The 12580-nt window shown below is 41.9% G+C and overlaps 1 long non-coding RNA gene across 1 annotated transcript in view; it reads left to right on the plus strand.

Moving 5' to 3' along the window:
* Positions 1 to 12580, plus strand: part of LOC140696832 (uncharacterized) — a 120975-nt gene that overhangs the window by 16276 nt on the left and 92119 nt on the right. The window contains exon 2 of the long non-coding RNA XR_012073379.1: positions 11095 to 11290. This is a non-coding gene — a long non-coding RNA (uncharacterized lncRNA). The remainder of the gene's footprint in view (positions 1 to 11094; positions 11291 to 12580) is intronic.

Here is a 12580-nt window from a genome sequence, read left to right on the forward strand (position 1 = left end):
GGGCCCTGCCACAGGAAGTTGTGAAAAGTAGTGAATTTCTTTAAATTTGTTCAATCAGCAGTCTTTTATTGGAGGCCTGTTTACTGCCACTGTGATCAGCACAAGAAATTGAAAAGAATTTTCTGGCAATCTTCTGCATTTTTTATAGGAAAATAGTTGTCCTAATGTTAATTCCCACAGACTAAAGATCAGAGTAACCATTTTGCTTGTCCATGTTCTTGGAGTTGAAAGAAAAGGGGGAAAGTACACATTCTGCCTCCTGAAGTAAGAATGCAGAAATGGCCAACTTTTTATCTCTGTAACAATGCACATTGTTTAAAATCTCTTGAAAATGTTTCTCTGAGTCAACAGGGAACACATGTTTTTAAATAATTTCATTTCAGCTAACAAAGAAGGTTCCGTGGGAGGAAAGTCAAGATCCCTCACTTGGAGGGCTGGCCCAGCGATAATTTTTTCATTACTGAGTACATCTGGAAATTTGCTGGGCTTTCATTTTAATAGAACTTTTTCTCTTCTTCTCTCTAAAGGAGGCTGTGTCCACAGTTGTTTACCTTAAAGGCACATGGTTTTGATACTATGTAGTTTGGAAGGCTGGCTATTTCCCACAGCTGAGGAACCTTCATCATCATGAGAGCAGTAGGCTCAGCTCAGCAGCCCGGGACCTCACACCTTGCTTGGAGTCTCTGGGTTTTCCCCCAGCAACTTTGGGATGGTCTGACTCCATATCTAGAATGCGATACAACTTGCATGTGCTTGTGCAGAATTGTTTATGTTGAGGTCACTGGATCTGCATGGCACTCCTAGCTCAAGGAAGGAGACCAGAGGTCTCCAACACACCCAGACAGGGCTAGGCTTTTCCTCTGCCAGAGCATTCATGTGAAGAACAACTCCTGAGTCCCTGTTATATTCCAGGGCAGTGCTGCCATTAGAGACAAATAATTCAGAGGAGTTAGACTCAAGGAATTGGGACAATAATGTTGAGCTGCCTTTAAATTATAATTAATTAAATTACATAACCCAATCAGGCTAACATTTTATAATTTTCAGCATGAGCTACAGGACAGCGGGTTTAGAAATTTACCCTGTTGATACTCTTCACATAATTAGGTCAACTTTATGAAGAGTTTAAAGAGGTAACTCTCATGGTGGGGAGAGGGTGTGTGTCGTTGATGAAAGTCCCTTTTTCCAAAAGTGTCTCCTTTCACCCCTCAGGTTTCCATAAAAATTTTTTCAGTTTCTATTTCAGGCAATAAAAATATTTAACTTCATAGATTGTTTTTTGGAGTGGCCAGTTCTTTAAGCCTTTTAAAATGGCAGTTCTCACCATTTCACTTTAATTCCTCTTAAAGCTCTAGAACTTCCCTCTATGAACCTGGAGTTTTCTTCTTCTTCCTTCATATCATGGGCTTTTGCTTCCCTCAGGCTCCTACTTTCTGCTTTGTAAGAGAATGAAAAAACAGAGGTGGTGGTTGGGAGCTTCCTGAATTCTAAGTGGAAGGGGAGAGAGCTGAGACAGTTCATTGGGTGGATTTGGCAGCAGTGAGGTAAGAACGGTGGCAGTCTGCTTGCAGTGAGATGGGTGCCGAGAACAGGTCAGCAGGAAGGATTGGCAACAACGTTGAGGGCCCAATGATGGTCGGAGAAAATGGAATTTGTGGTTGAGTCAGTGCAGTTTGGTCACTTTTGGTGCAAACTGGTAGCTGGCTGATACTTTGTGTGTGTGTGTGTGTGTGACAGACATGGAGATATAGATAGAGATAGGTAGGTAGATGGATGGATTGATAGATGCGTAGATAATAGAAAACGTGTAAGATGTCTGGTCACTGCTCATGCATTTGTGTTAGCCGCAAAGAATGACTCTAATGATGGAAATTTCAAGCTCAGTGGGAGGTGATTTTGAAGCAGATGCAACTTTGTAGCCCCTCAAAATACTCCCTGAAGCCCTCTGAGGGTTGGGGCAACCTGAATGTTCCTTGGATTGAAAATGATGAGGATTGTATTGGACCATCTCAAACCTCATGGGTGTAGCCCAGACTAGGCCTCTGAGAGCTTAGCCGAGGCCACTGCATTGGAGTAACACCAGCAGAACAAAGGCTGCCACATTGCCCCCTAGACTGCCTTTTGCCTACATGATTTCATTTAATCCTCATGAAGTGTTACTAACTCTCGTTTGTGGATGAAGACACTGAGGCTCAGGCAATTAAATAACTTGCCCAAGATCTAAAACCAGAGGGTTTTGATACAACACTATTTCTGTGACCCAAAGTTTTGATTCTCCCTTGACCTGTGATTTTGTTTGAGAGAATGAATTTCTGGTAAGGTTCTCTGTTCTGTCCTAGTGAGAAAAAAATTGCAGAGCCTCCAGGTCTTGGAGCTGCATCTCTCATATGATGCAAAACAGAGGCCTAACATCCACACTGCTGGGCTCTCCTTGCGTGCTAGCTGGTTCTCTGATGCAATGTCCAACTTCCTGCTCTACTCATCACTTGGTGATATCAGTGGCAAGGCAGTGCAACATCTGCCCCTCAAAGACCACGGAGGAAGCTCTGCTTTTATCTATGACAGCATAAGTGACCATAGAGAGAGTTAGAAGCTGCCCCAGCCCGTAGAATCAGGATGTTAAGGATCAAGGGGTTAAGAAAGAATTTCATTAATTTTGGTGTAGAATTTGTTGGTTTTGTTCATCTTTGGTTCCCAGATAACTTTTTGCTCCAAATAAACTATTTGTTTTTTTGTACAGAGCTTGCATGTATTTCAACTCGCTGAATTTGCATACTTAGTGGATACACTGAAAATGATCAACTTATAGAAAACAGCAAAAATCAGATTATTCAAATTTACAGCTGAAAAGATGCTTGTTCTCCCACAGCTCCCATTGAATTCCATGTTGCTCCTTATTCACCATGGATTTTACTTGTCTTTGGGCTGTACATCTGGGAGATTGTTCTTTATTTTTTTTAATTGAAGTATAGTCAGTTTATGATGTTGTGTTCATTGCTGGTGTACAGCACAGTGATTCAGTTATATATATACATATATATAAAATATTCCTTTTCATATTCTTTTTATTATAGGCCATTACAAGCTACTGAGTCAAGTTCCCTGTGCTACCCAGCAGGAACTTATTGTTTATCTATTTTATATATAGTAGTTTGTATCTGCAAATCCTGACTTCCCAATTTATCCCTCCTCCTCACCTTCCCCCCCTGGTAACCATAAGCTTGTTCTCTATGTTTGTGAGTCTATTTCTGTTTGCAAATAAGTTTATTTATAGCATTTTTTTAGATTCCACATATAAGTGATATCATATGGTACTTTTCTTTCTCTTTATGGCTTACTTCACTTAGCATGACAGTCTTCAGGTCCATCCATGTTGCTGCAAATGGTGTTATTTTATTCTTTTTTATGGCTGAGTAATCTTCCACTGTATAAATATATACCACAACTTCTTTATCCAGTCATTTGTTGATGGACATTTAGGTTGTTTCCATGTCTTGGCTATTGTAAATAGTGCTACTGTGAACATGGGGGTGCATGTATCCCTTAGAATTAGAGTGGAAAAATTGTTCTTAATATAATAATAACAGCACCATAAACAACTACAATATAGCCCCTGTGGTCCCATTCTTCCATGTCTCTGTCCATGCATCATTAGATCTTGCATTCCAGTCCTGGGTCTCACTCCACAGACACTCCCCCAGAGCCACTCTTCTTCAGCCTTCAGCACTGCCCCCTCCTTGGTTTTCCCATGATATTTTATATTGGGATGAAAGGACATATTGATAATTCTGCCTCCTCAGTTGTACTCTAAGCTTTGTACCAGTTAGGGGCCCACCAGAAATAGCAGTTCACTCACATGGTTTAACTGAAGACACTTTAATGAAGAGATGGTGCAGGATGATGAGGGCAGGTTGGAAGGAATTTTAGGTACCCAGACACTAGCAAAAGCAAGAAGCCATTGGCATATCTGGACCTTGAGGAACAAGGGGAGAAAGAGCATTACTGAATCTCTGGGCTGGAGCCATGGAGGACGGGCTGCTAGACCGGAGCTGTAATTGTGAAGGGAAGTGATCAGAGCCAGCCCTCAGCGATGAAGCAAGGAGGAGGGCAGGAGGAGATATACCCCAGCCTCTCTCTTATGCCCTTTCCAACCTCCCACAGGTGCTCCATTGTGTGAAAGCAATGGACAACCAGGATCAAGGACACTTGGGTGATGTAGTAGGAGTTGGGCTCCTGGAGTGCAGGGTAGGGCAGAAAAGGGACCTGAGCATGGGAGTAGCAAGTGGAGAATAACCAGCATAAGATTTTCATCATATCTGGATCCCCAGTAGATATATAGTGCCCAGTACTGTATAGAAAGTTAACAAATGTTTTTTAAATGGAATATAACTGGAAGAGATTCAGAGCTCAGTGGGTTCAGTTCCCTGATTTCAGAGCTGAGGAAACTGGAATTGAGAAATACCGATGTGACCTACTCAAGGCCATGCAAGCAGCTAGCAGCTAGCAACTAGATGAGGACCAGGGAGAAGGTATCTGGTTTCCATGACCAGCGCCGTCCATCAGTGATCACCAGTCTACCTTACTCTTCTCATCTCGTATGTCTCTTCCCCGTCATATATATCTCAGTTGTTTTAGTTCTTCTTGGACCCTTCGCCTCACCCTCACACCTGGAACAGTCTTCTTCCCTTTCTCTTCTCAATCACATATATTACTGAGCACTCGTTATGCTGCAGATAATGCACTCAGTCCAAACCTTGCAAAGATGAGGAAGGCCATGCCAGGCTCCCTGCTCTTTCCACAGCTGTTCCATTGGACTGACCATTCCTGTCCTTAGTCCTTGAAATATAATTCATCTCCGTGACCTCCCAGCCGACTCCTGTTGGCATTCACAGTTCAACTCTTGCCACCTCTCTGGAGAAGTATTAGCATCAATGCCCTCTTTTTTGGCACTTAATTTAGGGCACTGGTATTATCTGTGTACATGTCTTGCTCCCTGACTTAAAGATGAATGTTCAGACTCTAGCACGATTCCTAAAACGTGGTCAGTTTTAATAAATGCTTGATTAGTGACTGAATACAGAATGGATGAAGGAATGAGTCCATCATGTGGCTTCATCTGAAGCTGATTGCTTCCCCTCTCTCCTACCACTATGACCTTCCAGCCGCTGTCAGAAGATCACCACATTTACCACTTGTGTAGCACCTATGAACTTGCTACTTTAGTCCCTATTTAACAGGTGAAGAAATTGAGCTGCAGAAGAAACTGACTTGCCCAAGGTGATATGGCCAGCAGATCTGGGCTGAAATTTGACCTCAAGACTGCCTAGCTCTAAGTGTCTGAACTCTGCTGCAGTAGCTCACACGCCTTATGCTTATATGAAAATATTCATTTCTTACCTGTAAAATTGAGATATTTATTTAAAATGCTATATGAAAGACATTTTCTTCTCCAAGCCACACTCATCCCTTCTGCTATACATGTAATTGGTGCCTTTCACTTTATTTTTTTATGATACTTGGATGGTCACCATGCTCCTTATACTATATGACTTTTGAAGATTAAGGTAAATATGTTTTATATTTTCTGAAATTATATGTGTACAGTGAACAGCTTTTATGATAGCATAACATTGGGAAAATATTGAAATCTCCGTTTTTGAAAGAGGGCCAAGTTGAGATCTGTGTAGTTGAGCAATCCACCCAAGTCCTCACCAAGAACGGTGGCATAATTTTGACCACAACTAGGAAAAAAACGAGAAGTAAACATGATTGTTTCTTGACTTACCTCAGTATCAGGCCTTTCCTGGTCTTAAATATCAAATTATATAATCTAATGGAGCTGTAAAGTGTGGTCTCTCCCAGAACAAACTTCATTTTTAAAAATGTATCTTTAAGATCAAAGAAACTTTAAAACTCAACTGTTAAACCACAGTGGTAGAATGATAGGCAGTCCCAACAGTAATTAAGGCAGCAGTCAGCTGCTTGTACTGAGAAGTCATAAAGCCAGGCTCAGCCAAGAGTAAGATGTAAGTTTCTCCCATTATCTGATTCCTTAGTAACATCCAATGGGATGTTGATGCCAGTTTCCATACTTGATTTTCACTTTTTATTTCTTTGTCTATGCAAGAGCTCTGAGGTAACCACCAAAGTCAACCCAGGCCTTTCCAAGTCTAGCAAGAGGGCTAGACTGACACGGGAGATGTGAAGCATGGTCCTGTAGAAGGAAACGGCAGAGCCGACAAAGTTTAACTTAAATTGTTGGATTCTGAGAGTGACTCCTATTTTATGTGGAAGACAAACCAGAGATAAGGCATTTGATAAGAACTTGTTTTGGTAGCTCCTCAAACTATAGTTGGTCACATAATTCCAGGAAAAGCACAGAAACTCTTCAGGTCAAGTGTGTGTGTCCAACAGGGAGGGAGAGACAGACAGACAGATGGATGGACGGAGTGCTGTTTTAATCGTACCTTTCTGGACTCTAACACTGAGGTACTGTCATTGTTATCATTTTGGTGGGTCTGTTGATGGACCCCATCAGACACGAGGTCAGCAGTCCTAAACAAGGATGATGCACCTGTGAATACTAGCATATGGGCTCCTGCCCACATTCAGGAATGGTTGGTGTCGTGTGGGGAGGAGTCTGTCGGGGCTGGAGCAGCAGCGGGTTAGATGCAGGAGTTGGGCATTATTAACTTTCTGGCCAGCTTGTGCTCTGTGTGTGTAAGTGCATGTAGGCACGTGTGGGTTTTGTCTTTCTCTTCCTTTAATATTCTAAAGGTCTTTTGCATGAATTCTGTCCCTGGAATTGTCACAGCCACTGCTCTTATTTTCTCATTGGTCACTTGCGGTTTGTATCATTGGATGCTAGATTGTGATGAAGAATGGGCCTTTGGTGTTTCTCATCTGTCCAGCTAGGTTACTGCCTTAACTCCTTTAGGGGCTTGTCCTTTATTTATTTGCATTATTTTCTATTTGAGCATCTGGCAATCAACTGCAGGACTGGGAAATACTTTTCATGATATCTACTAAGAAAGTAGTAACCTTGCTCTTAATTGCTGTTTTCATATTTCAGTGCTGTCCCTCCATGGTTGCACTGCAATGGGTTATCTGTAGACTCTGCCATGGTTACCTCTACATGGTTACAGATCAGAGGTCTATGGACTAGAAAACTATTTGCGACACTGCCTACATCTTATATCCTTCTCTGGGTCTCCAGATTCCTAGGATAGAAATAGAAATTTTTACTCCATAAAAAGAGGTTAAACCTCTCAGATGCTGTTTTTTTTGTTTTTGTTTTTGAACTTGGGAGGGTTGAGGTAGATTCTAGTTAAGATCATGGTATTTTTTAAATCAACAAATGAAATATGCTTTACAAATATGCATACTTCTGCATGAACTATGGTTTCAGTATTTGAAATCATGAACTAAATTTTTAGATCTAAAATGTGGCTCTTTTTCATAGATCTTGTTCAACACTCAGATTCCAATGCAACAGACATTTATTAAATGGCTAATTTTGTGGAAGGCAAGGAGTCTGCTTCTTATGATCTGGTGTCATGGGCTGAGGATATGAGTTTTATGCTTATAACCCAAACTTGTGGCTAGTTCCATGAGACCTGTCTTGCAGGTGAGATGCTGTGACATCAGCCTGGCAGTGGGAGGGAGTGTTGCTCAGGTGCAATGGGTCATCCTGTGATTCAGGAGTGATAATTTGACTTGCAGGGACAGGCTCTCAGGTTAGAAGAAAACCTATTCTATATTTTCCCTAGATCGCTTGAGAACAAAGTCTTTCAGAGAATAGGTAACCATGTGCATCCCTTCATTCGTATGTTTAACAAATATTGAATGAACAACTCAATGTAGGAGAACTAGAGAAATGAATAACATAATCATTTTCCCTGCTCTCATGGAGTTTACATTCTAGTAGGAAAAACAGACTTTAACAAAGATTTAAATACTTAATTGCTACATTCCAATTGTGATCATCTTGAAGGCAGAACAATAGGGTGCTATGAGAAAATGTAACAGGAGACATCTAATTTTGTTATTTTGAAAAAGTGACATTTAGGCAGAAATACGAAGAGTGAAAGGAAGTTAACCTGGTTAAGTTAGTGTGCTAGGGGTAGGGAGAAAGCTTGTGATTCAGGCCAGGACATGGCATGTGATAAGGTCCCGAGGTAGGCAGGTGTGGCTAGGGAACTAAAAGATGACAAAGTAGAGCTTAGCATGTGTGAGGGAGAGTGGGTGTGATCAGGCTGAGGAGAGTGGCTGGCTATGTCATGACTTTTAATTTTATACTAAGAAGAGTGGGAAGGTTTAGAGCAGAGGCACAACACAATCAGTTCAGTGTGTTTCAGGAAGGTCTGCCTATGGAAGGAAGTGGGCTGAGATGTGTTGAAGTGTTACCGGGAAGAGGAAAATGAGAATTACCTCAGTTCTTAGTTACCTGAAAAAAAAGAATTTTTGATAAGAGACAAGAAGCGTGATATAAGCAAGATTTTTATTAGTGAAGTAAAAAAGATTGTGAAAGATAGTACACTCCTGAGAACTGGGAGCGGGCCAATCCAAGAGAGGAAAAATGGTGCTGTTCTTTTGTTTTTTCTGTTTTTATATCCTGGTTTGGTGATTGACTGATTGGCAACTCAGGTTCCCTGCACTCTGGTTGATTGACATCTCAGGTTCCTTGTGCTCTGGTTAATTGACAGGTCAGGTTCCTTGTGTTCTGGATTGTTCCTTTCCCCTTCTCTCCCCCCCTGTCCAGTGCTCATTTCTATCTAAACTACCTAACAGAAGAATACAGGGATAGCGGGAACAAGGCCATTTCAGCCATTCTAGGTATTTTCGTTGTAAATTTCTTTATCATACACATCTCTGCTGCACAAATTTTTGTCTAAACGTTTTTGCTGCATAATTAATTGGCCGTGAGGCAATTTTGCCCTAAAATACTAATTAACAAAAGATAAAAGAGGGACATTAAAAAGGACATAATGCAACATGAAAAATGAGTAACAAAATAAAAAAGACATTATTGCAAAATACAAAATATTTGAATACATTTTAATTGTGTGTAGATTCATGGCAATACTTCCCAAATAACTGATTTTATATTATAGGCTGTATCTGAGTACTTCAGTGTTTTTCGTTCATAGTATTTTACATATTTTTTTTCTTTTTGACTTGTGTCCTCATTCAGCATCTCACTTTTTCTTTTTCACTAAAATTTCTTCCCTCATTAAGAGAGGCAACAGTTTCCATGCTAGGATGCATATTTATAACCGAGCTTTGTATTGCATTGTGAAAGCCTTCCCACTGTTATTTGTTCTTGGCATAATGTCACATGCCTGTGGACAGACATTCCAAAATTCTCTGGGAAATGTGGGTTCAACTGTGCCTTCGAGGCCCTCAGCGCCTTTCAGGTCTACGGAATATACAAACGGGAGTTCTGCGTCAATGAAGGAATGAAACCAATTGGCCGTCAGGTATTCGATCTTTTACGGCAGTATTGCCTTACGGCCACGGGGGAAAGAGTTTGCGGCAAAAACGCTTGCGGCCGCGGTGTTTGCAGCAAGGAACCTTAGCGCAGAAACACCGGTCAGGCCTTTCAGCAGTGTAAGCTGGAGATGGTGGTGGTTTCTGTGTGATTTAATGCTTTATGCGCCTAGTGTTTCGGGGGTGCTCCATCAGTATTAACTGGTACCAGCCAAGCTGTATTTATTATGGATGGTTTTTCAGTGTTAGGGTGAGAACGTTGATGGTTCGGCCCCCAGTCCTCTGAACCAACTACGTAGCTCTCATTTTCGGTTGTATTTAGAGATGGTACCTGTAATGCTTCGTGTTTCCTTAGAGCTTAGCACCCTGCAAAATTTAAGGCAGTGGCGGCTGTGAGCTCTGGCTTTTGTAATAGGCAGTGAAGTTTTAATTATTTAACAGCCATCTGGCTGCCAACATTCTTGAACTTACTATTTTTTTGGATAGTTCGCGTGCCAGGCTTTGGAAATGCGGTATCTGTTATGCAACATAAGGGTGACAAAGCGAGGCAGGACTCCCTGCTCAGGGGAAATGCTCCCAGCTCCAGCTGAACAGCCAAGACATGAGTGTCAGGATCAGCTGCCCCCTGACTGTGCAGGTCAGGTGCCTTGTCTTCCTGCCTGTGCTACGAGTGCGGCTGCCGGTGATGGGAGCCACACATCTCTGCAGCCCCTGAGATGCCGCTCCCTACAGACAGAGCCGTCTAACAGTGGGCACGTCTTTTCACTTAGTTGCTTGTGATGTTGCATCAGGTTTTCTTGTGTTTTGGTAGGCTGTGGGAAACATCACGCAATGTAAAGACCACAGGCTTTGGAGATAGGTATGTCTCAGTTGTGCTGTGTGGAGCTCTGCAACTTTATGCGTATTATTTAACCTCTCTGAGCCTGACTACCCTCACCTGTGAAAAGGGGCTAATGATACCCTTTTGGGGCTCCCGTGAGGACCAAATGGTGGATAGAGTGTCTTACGCAGGGCTTCCCCTCTGCAGGCATCCGATAGTTGTGTTTCCTTCCCTATATTAACCGCGTAATAACTAGCTGGCCTGATGTCACCCAGGGGCCCCCAAGCCTTTTGCGGTAATGGAATCATCACCACATCCTCATGTTTTGTAGCTGATTTGTGGGAATTTCACTTATCTGTGCTGTTCCTTTCCTCTGAGGGCACAGATAATCAAGTTTTCAGTAGAAGGATGAGTCAGATAAGGCTATAAACTCTGAGAATATCTGACTGTAATTTGTAGACTGTCAGTAACATAATACATCCAGTCTGGCCTTTGTCGTCTGACAAACCCATGAAAAAGGAGTGTTGCTCTCAAATGCTTAAGGAGGTGGTGGATCCTTCATTGATGGATTTACTAAAATCTTCGAACCTCTGATGATCGTCTTCTACATCTTTGGGTTAATGGGTCCATGAATGTGTTAACTATATTCAAAGAACTGCTTTTTTTTGTTTCCCATTGGGCCTAAATATACCCTTTTGCTAACCTCAAGTCATGCTTCTTGGTTCTAGTATTTTCTTGGATTGGGGAATAAATTCTTACTCACCTTAGCCCTGTTTTCATTTTAGGCACCTGAGCTACAGTGAAAAAAACATTGGACCTGGGCTCGGGAAATTGACGTAGAGTCTCAACTCTGCTACTTTGTCGTTTGGATAGATGGGATTCCTTTGAGACTCAGTTTTTGCACACGTGAAATGGTAGTAATTCTCCTTACTCTATCCCTTTTCTACGTTGACTGTGAGCAGTGAAGGACAACATTGAAAGGTAGGTGAACTGTAAAGCATCACATGGATGATTTTTGTCACACACCTGAACCACCATGGGGATAAAAAATAGTTCTGATGTCAGGACTTCCCCCCAGTTCTACTGGGTCACAGTCTCTAGGGTAGTACCCAGGCACTTCTGTTTAAAAAGTATGTCTATAAGTATGTGCAGCAAGGATTGAAATCCACTGCCCTTTAAACATGTATGATGACATCACTATTCACAATATTAGAAACTTCATTTGTCCTAACAGATGAGCTTGAATCCTTTGGGCTCATCTTCAGCTGCGGCTCTTTAGCCCTCCCACTTTAAGTGATTGTTCTCAGACCCAGCTCCATCCGTCTCTCTCCCTCCTCATCACCTGTATCTTCTTTCTACAGCCCAGTTCTCCAGCCACAGCAGACTAGCCGCCATTCACCAAACACCCCACTCATTTCCCTACCTTTGTAATTCTCCTCAGTGATTCTTTGAGAGGATGTTCTTACTGGGGTGTGGGGACCTGGTCTCCATGTAGGGCTAACAGAGGCATAGATGTTTCAACTAGCAAGTGATCTTATGACCCTTCAATTTATCTTCTGCTTTATAGAGGAAAACCCTGAGACCAAAGAAGCTAAGTGACTTTCCTGAGGTGACACAGCTAGTTAAGGATAGGGTCAGGATTAGAATCCAGGTTTCCAGACTCCAGACCAGTGCTGTTTACACGACTTACCCTTTTAAAAATATTAATTGAACACTTAATATGTTCCAGGCACTGGCATATGGTTGTATTATGAATACACAGTTTTCTGTATCCATGTCAAATACAGAGCACCTGTCTCTGGCACTTACAGGTTAAAAAATTACTCCTTTTAGTATATGTAAATATACACTCAATCTTTAAATCTCTTTGGGACTTTATACTTCCTCCTGTAGTATATTCTTCTACCTCCCACAGCCCATGCCCACCTGCCTTGCACTATGCATTGGACCTGAGTTACTGGAGGGCAGGGCCTTCTCTTGAGGGATTTCAACCAGCCTTCTCTGCCCAGCTCAGGTGATTAGCAGAGATGGGGCTGCTCCTGGCCCATTTTCCTCAATCCAAGTACTCATGTGTGGCTGTCACACTGTCACCCCCTTAAGTTGCTGGGAATGGTAAGTCTCTAGCTGGATCTTGTAACTTCAGGTTTCTTGTCCTGCCACCAGCTCTGTAGGACATAGTTACTTGAAATTTGTTCTCAGTATTTCACTTTAGGATAAGTTTGTAAATTATTAAAAACAAAAACAATTTGATATAAGAATTTTGTTAGGATT

The sequence above is a fragment of the Vicugna pacos genome, chromosome 6 (genome assembly GCF_048564905.1).
Source record: "Vicugna pacos chromosome 6, VicPac4, whole genome shotgun sequence".
Classification (NCBI taxonomy): Eukaryota; Metazoa; Chordata; class Mammalia; order Artiodactyla; family Camelidae; genus Vicugna; species Vicugna pacos.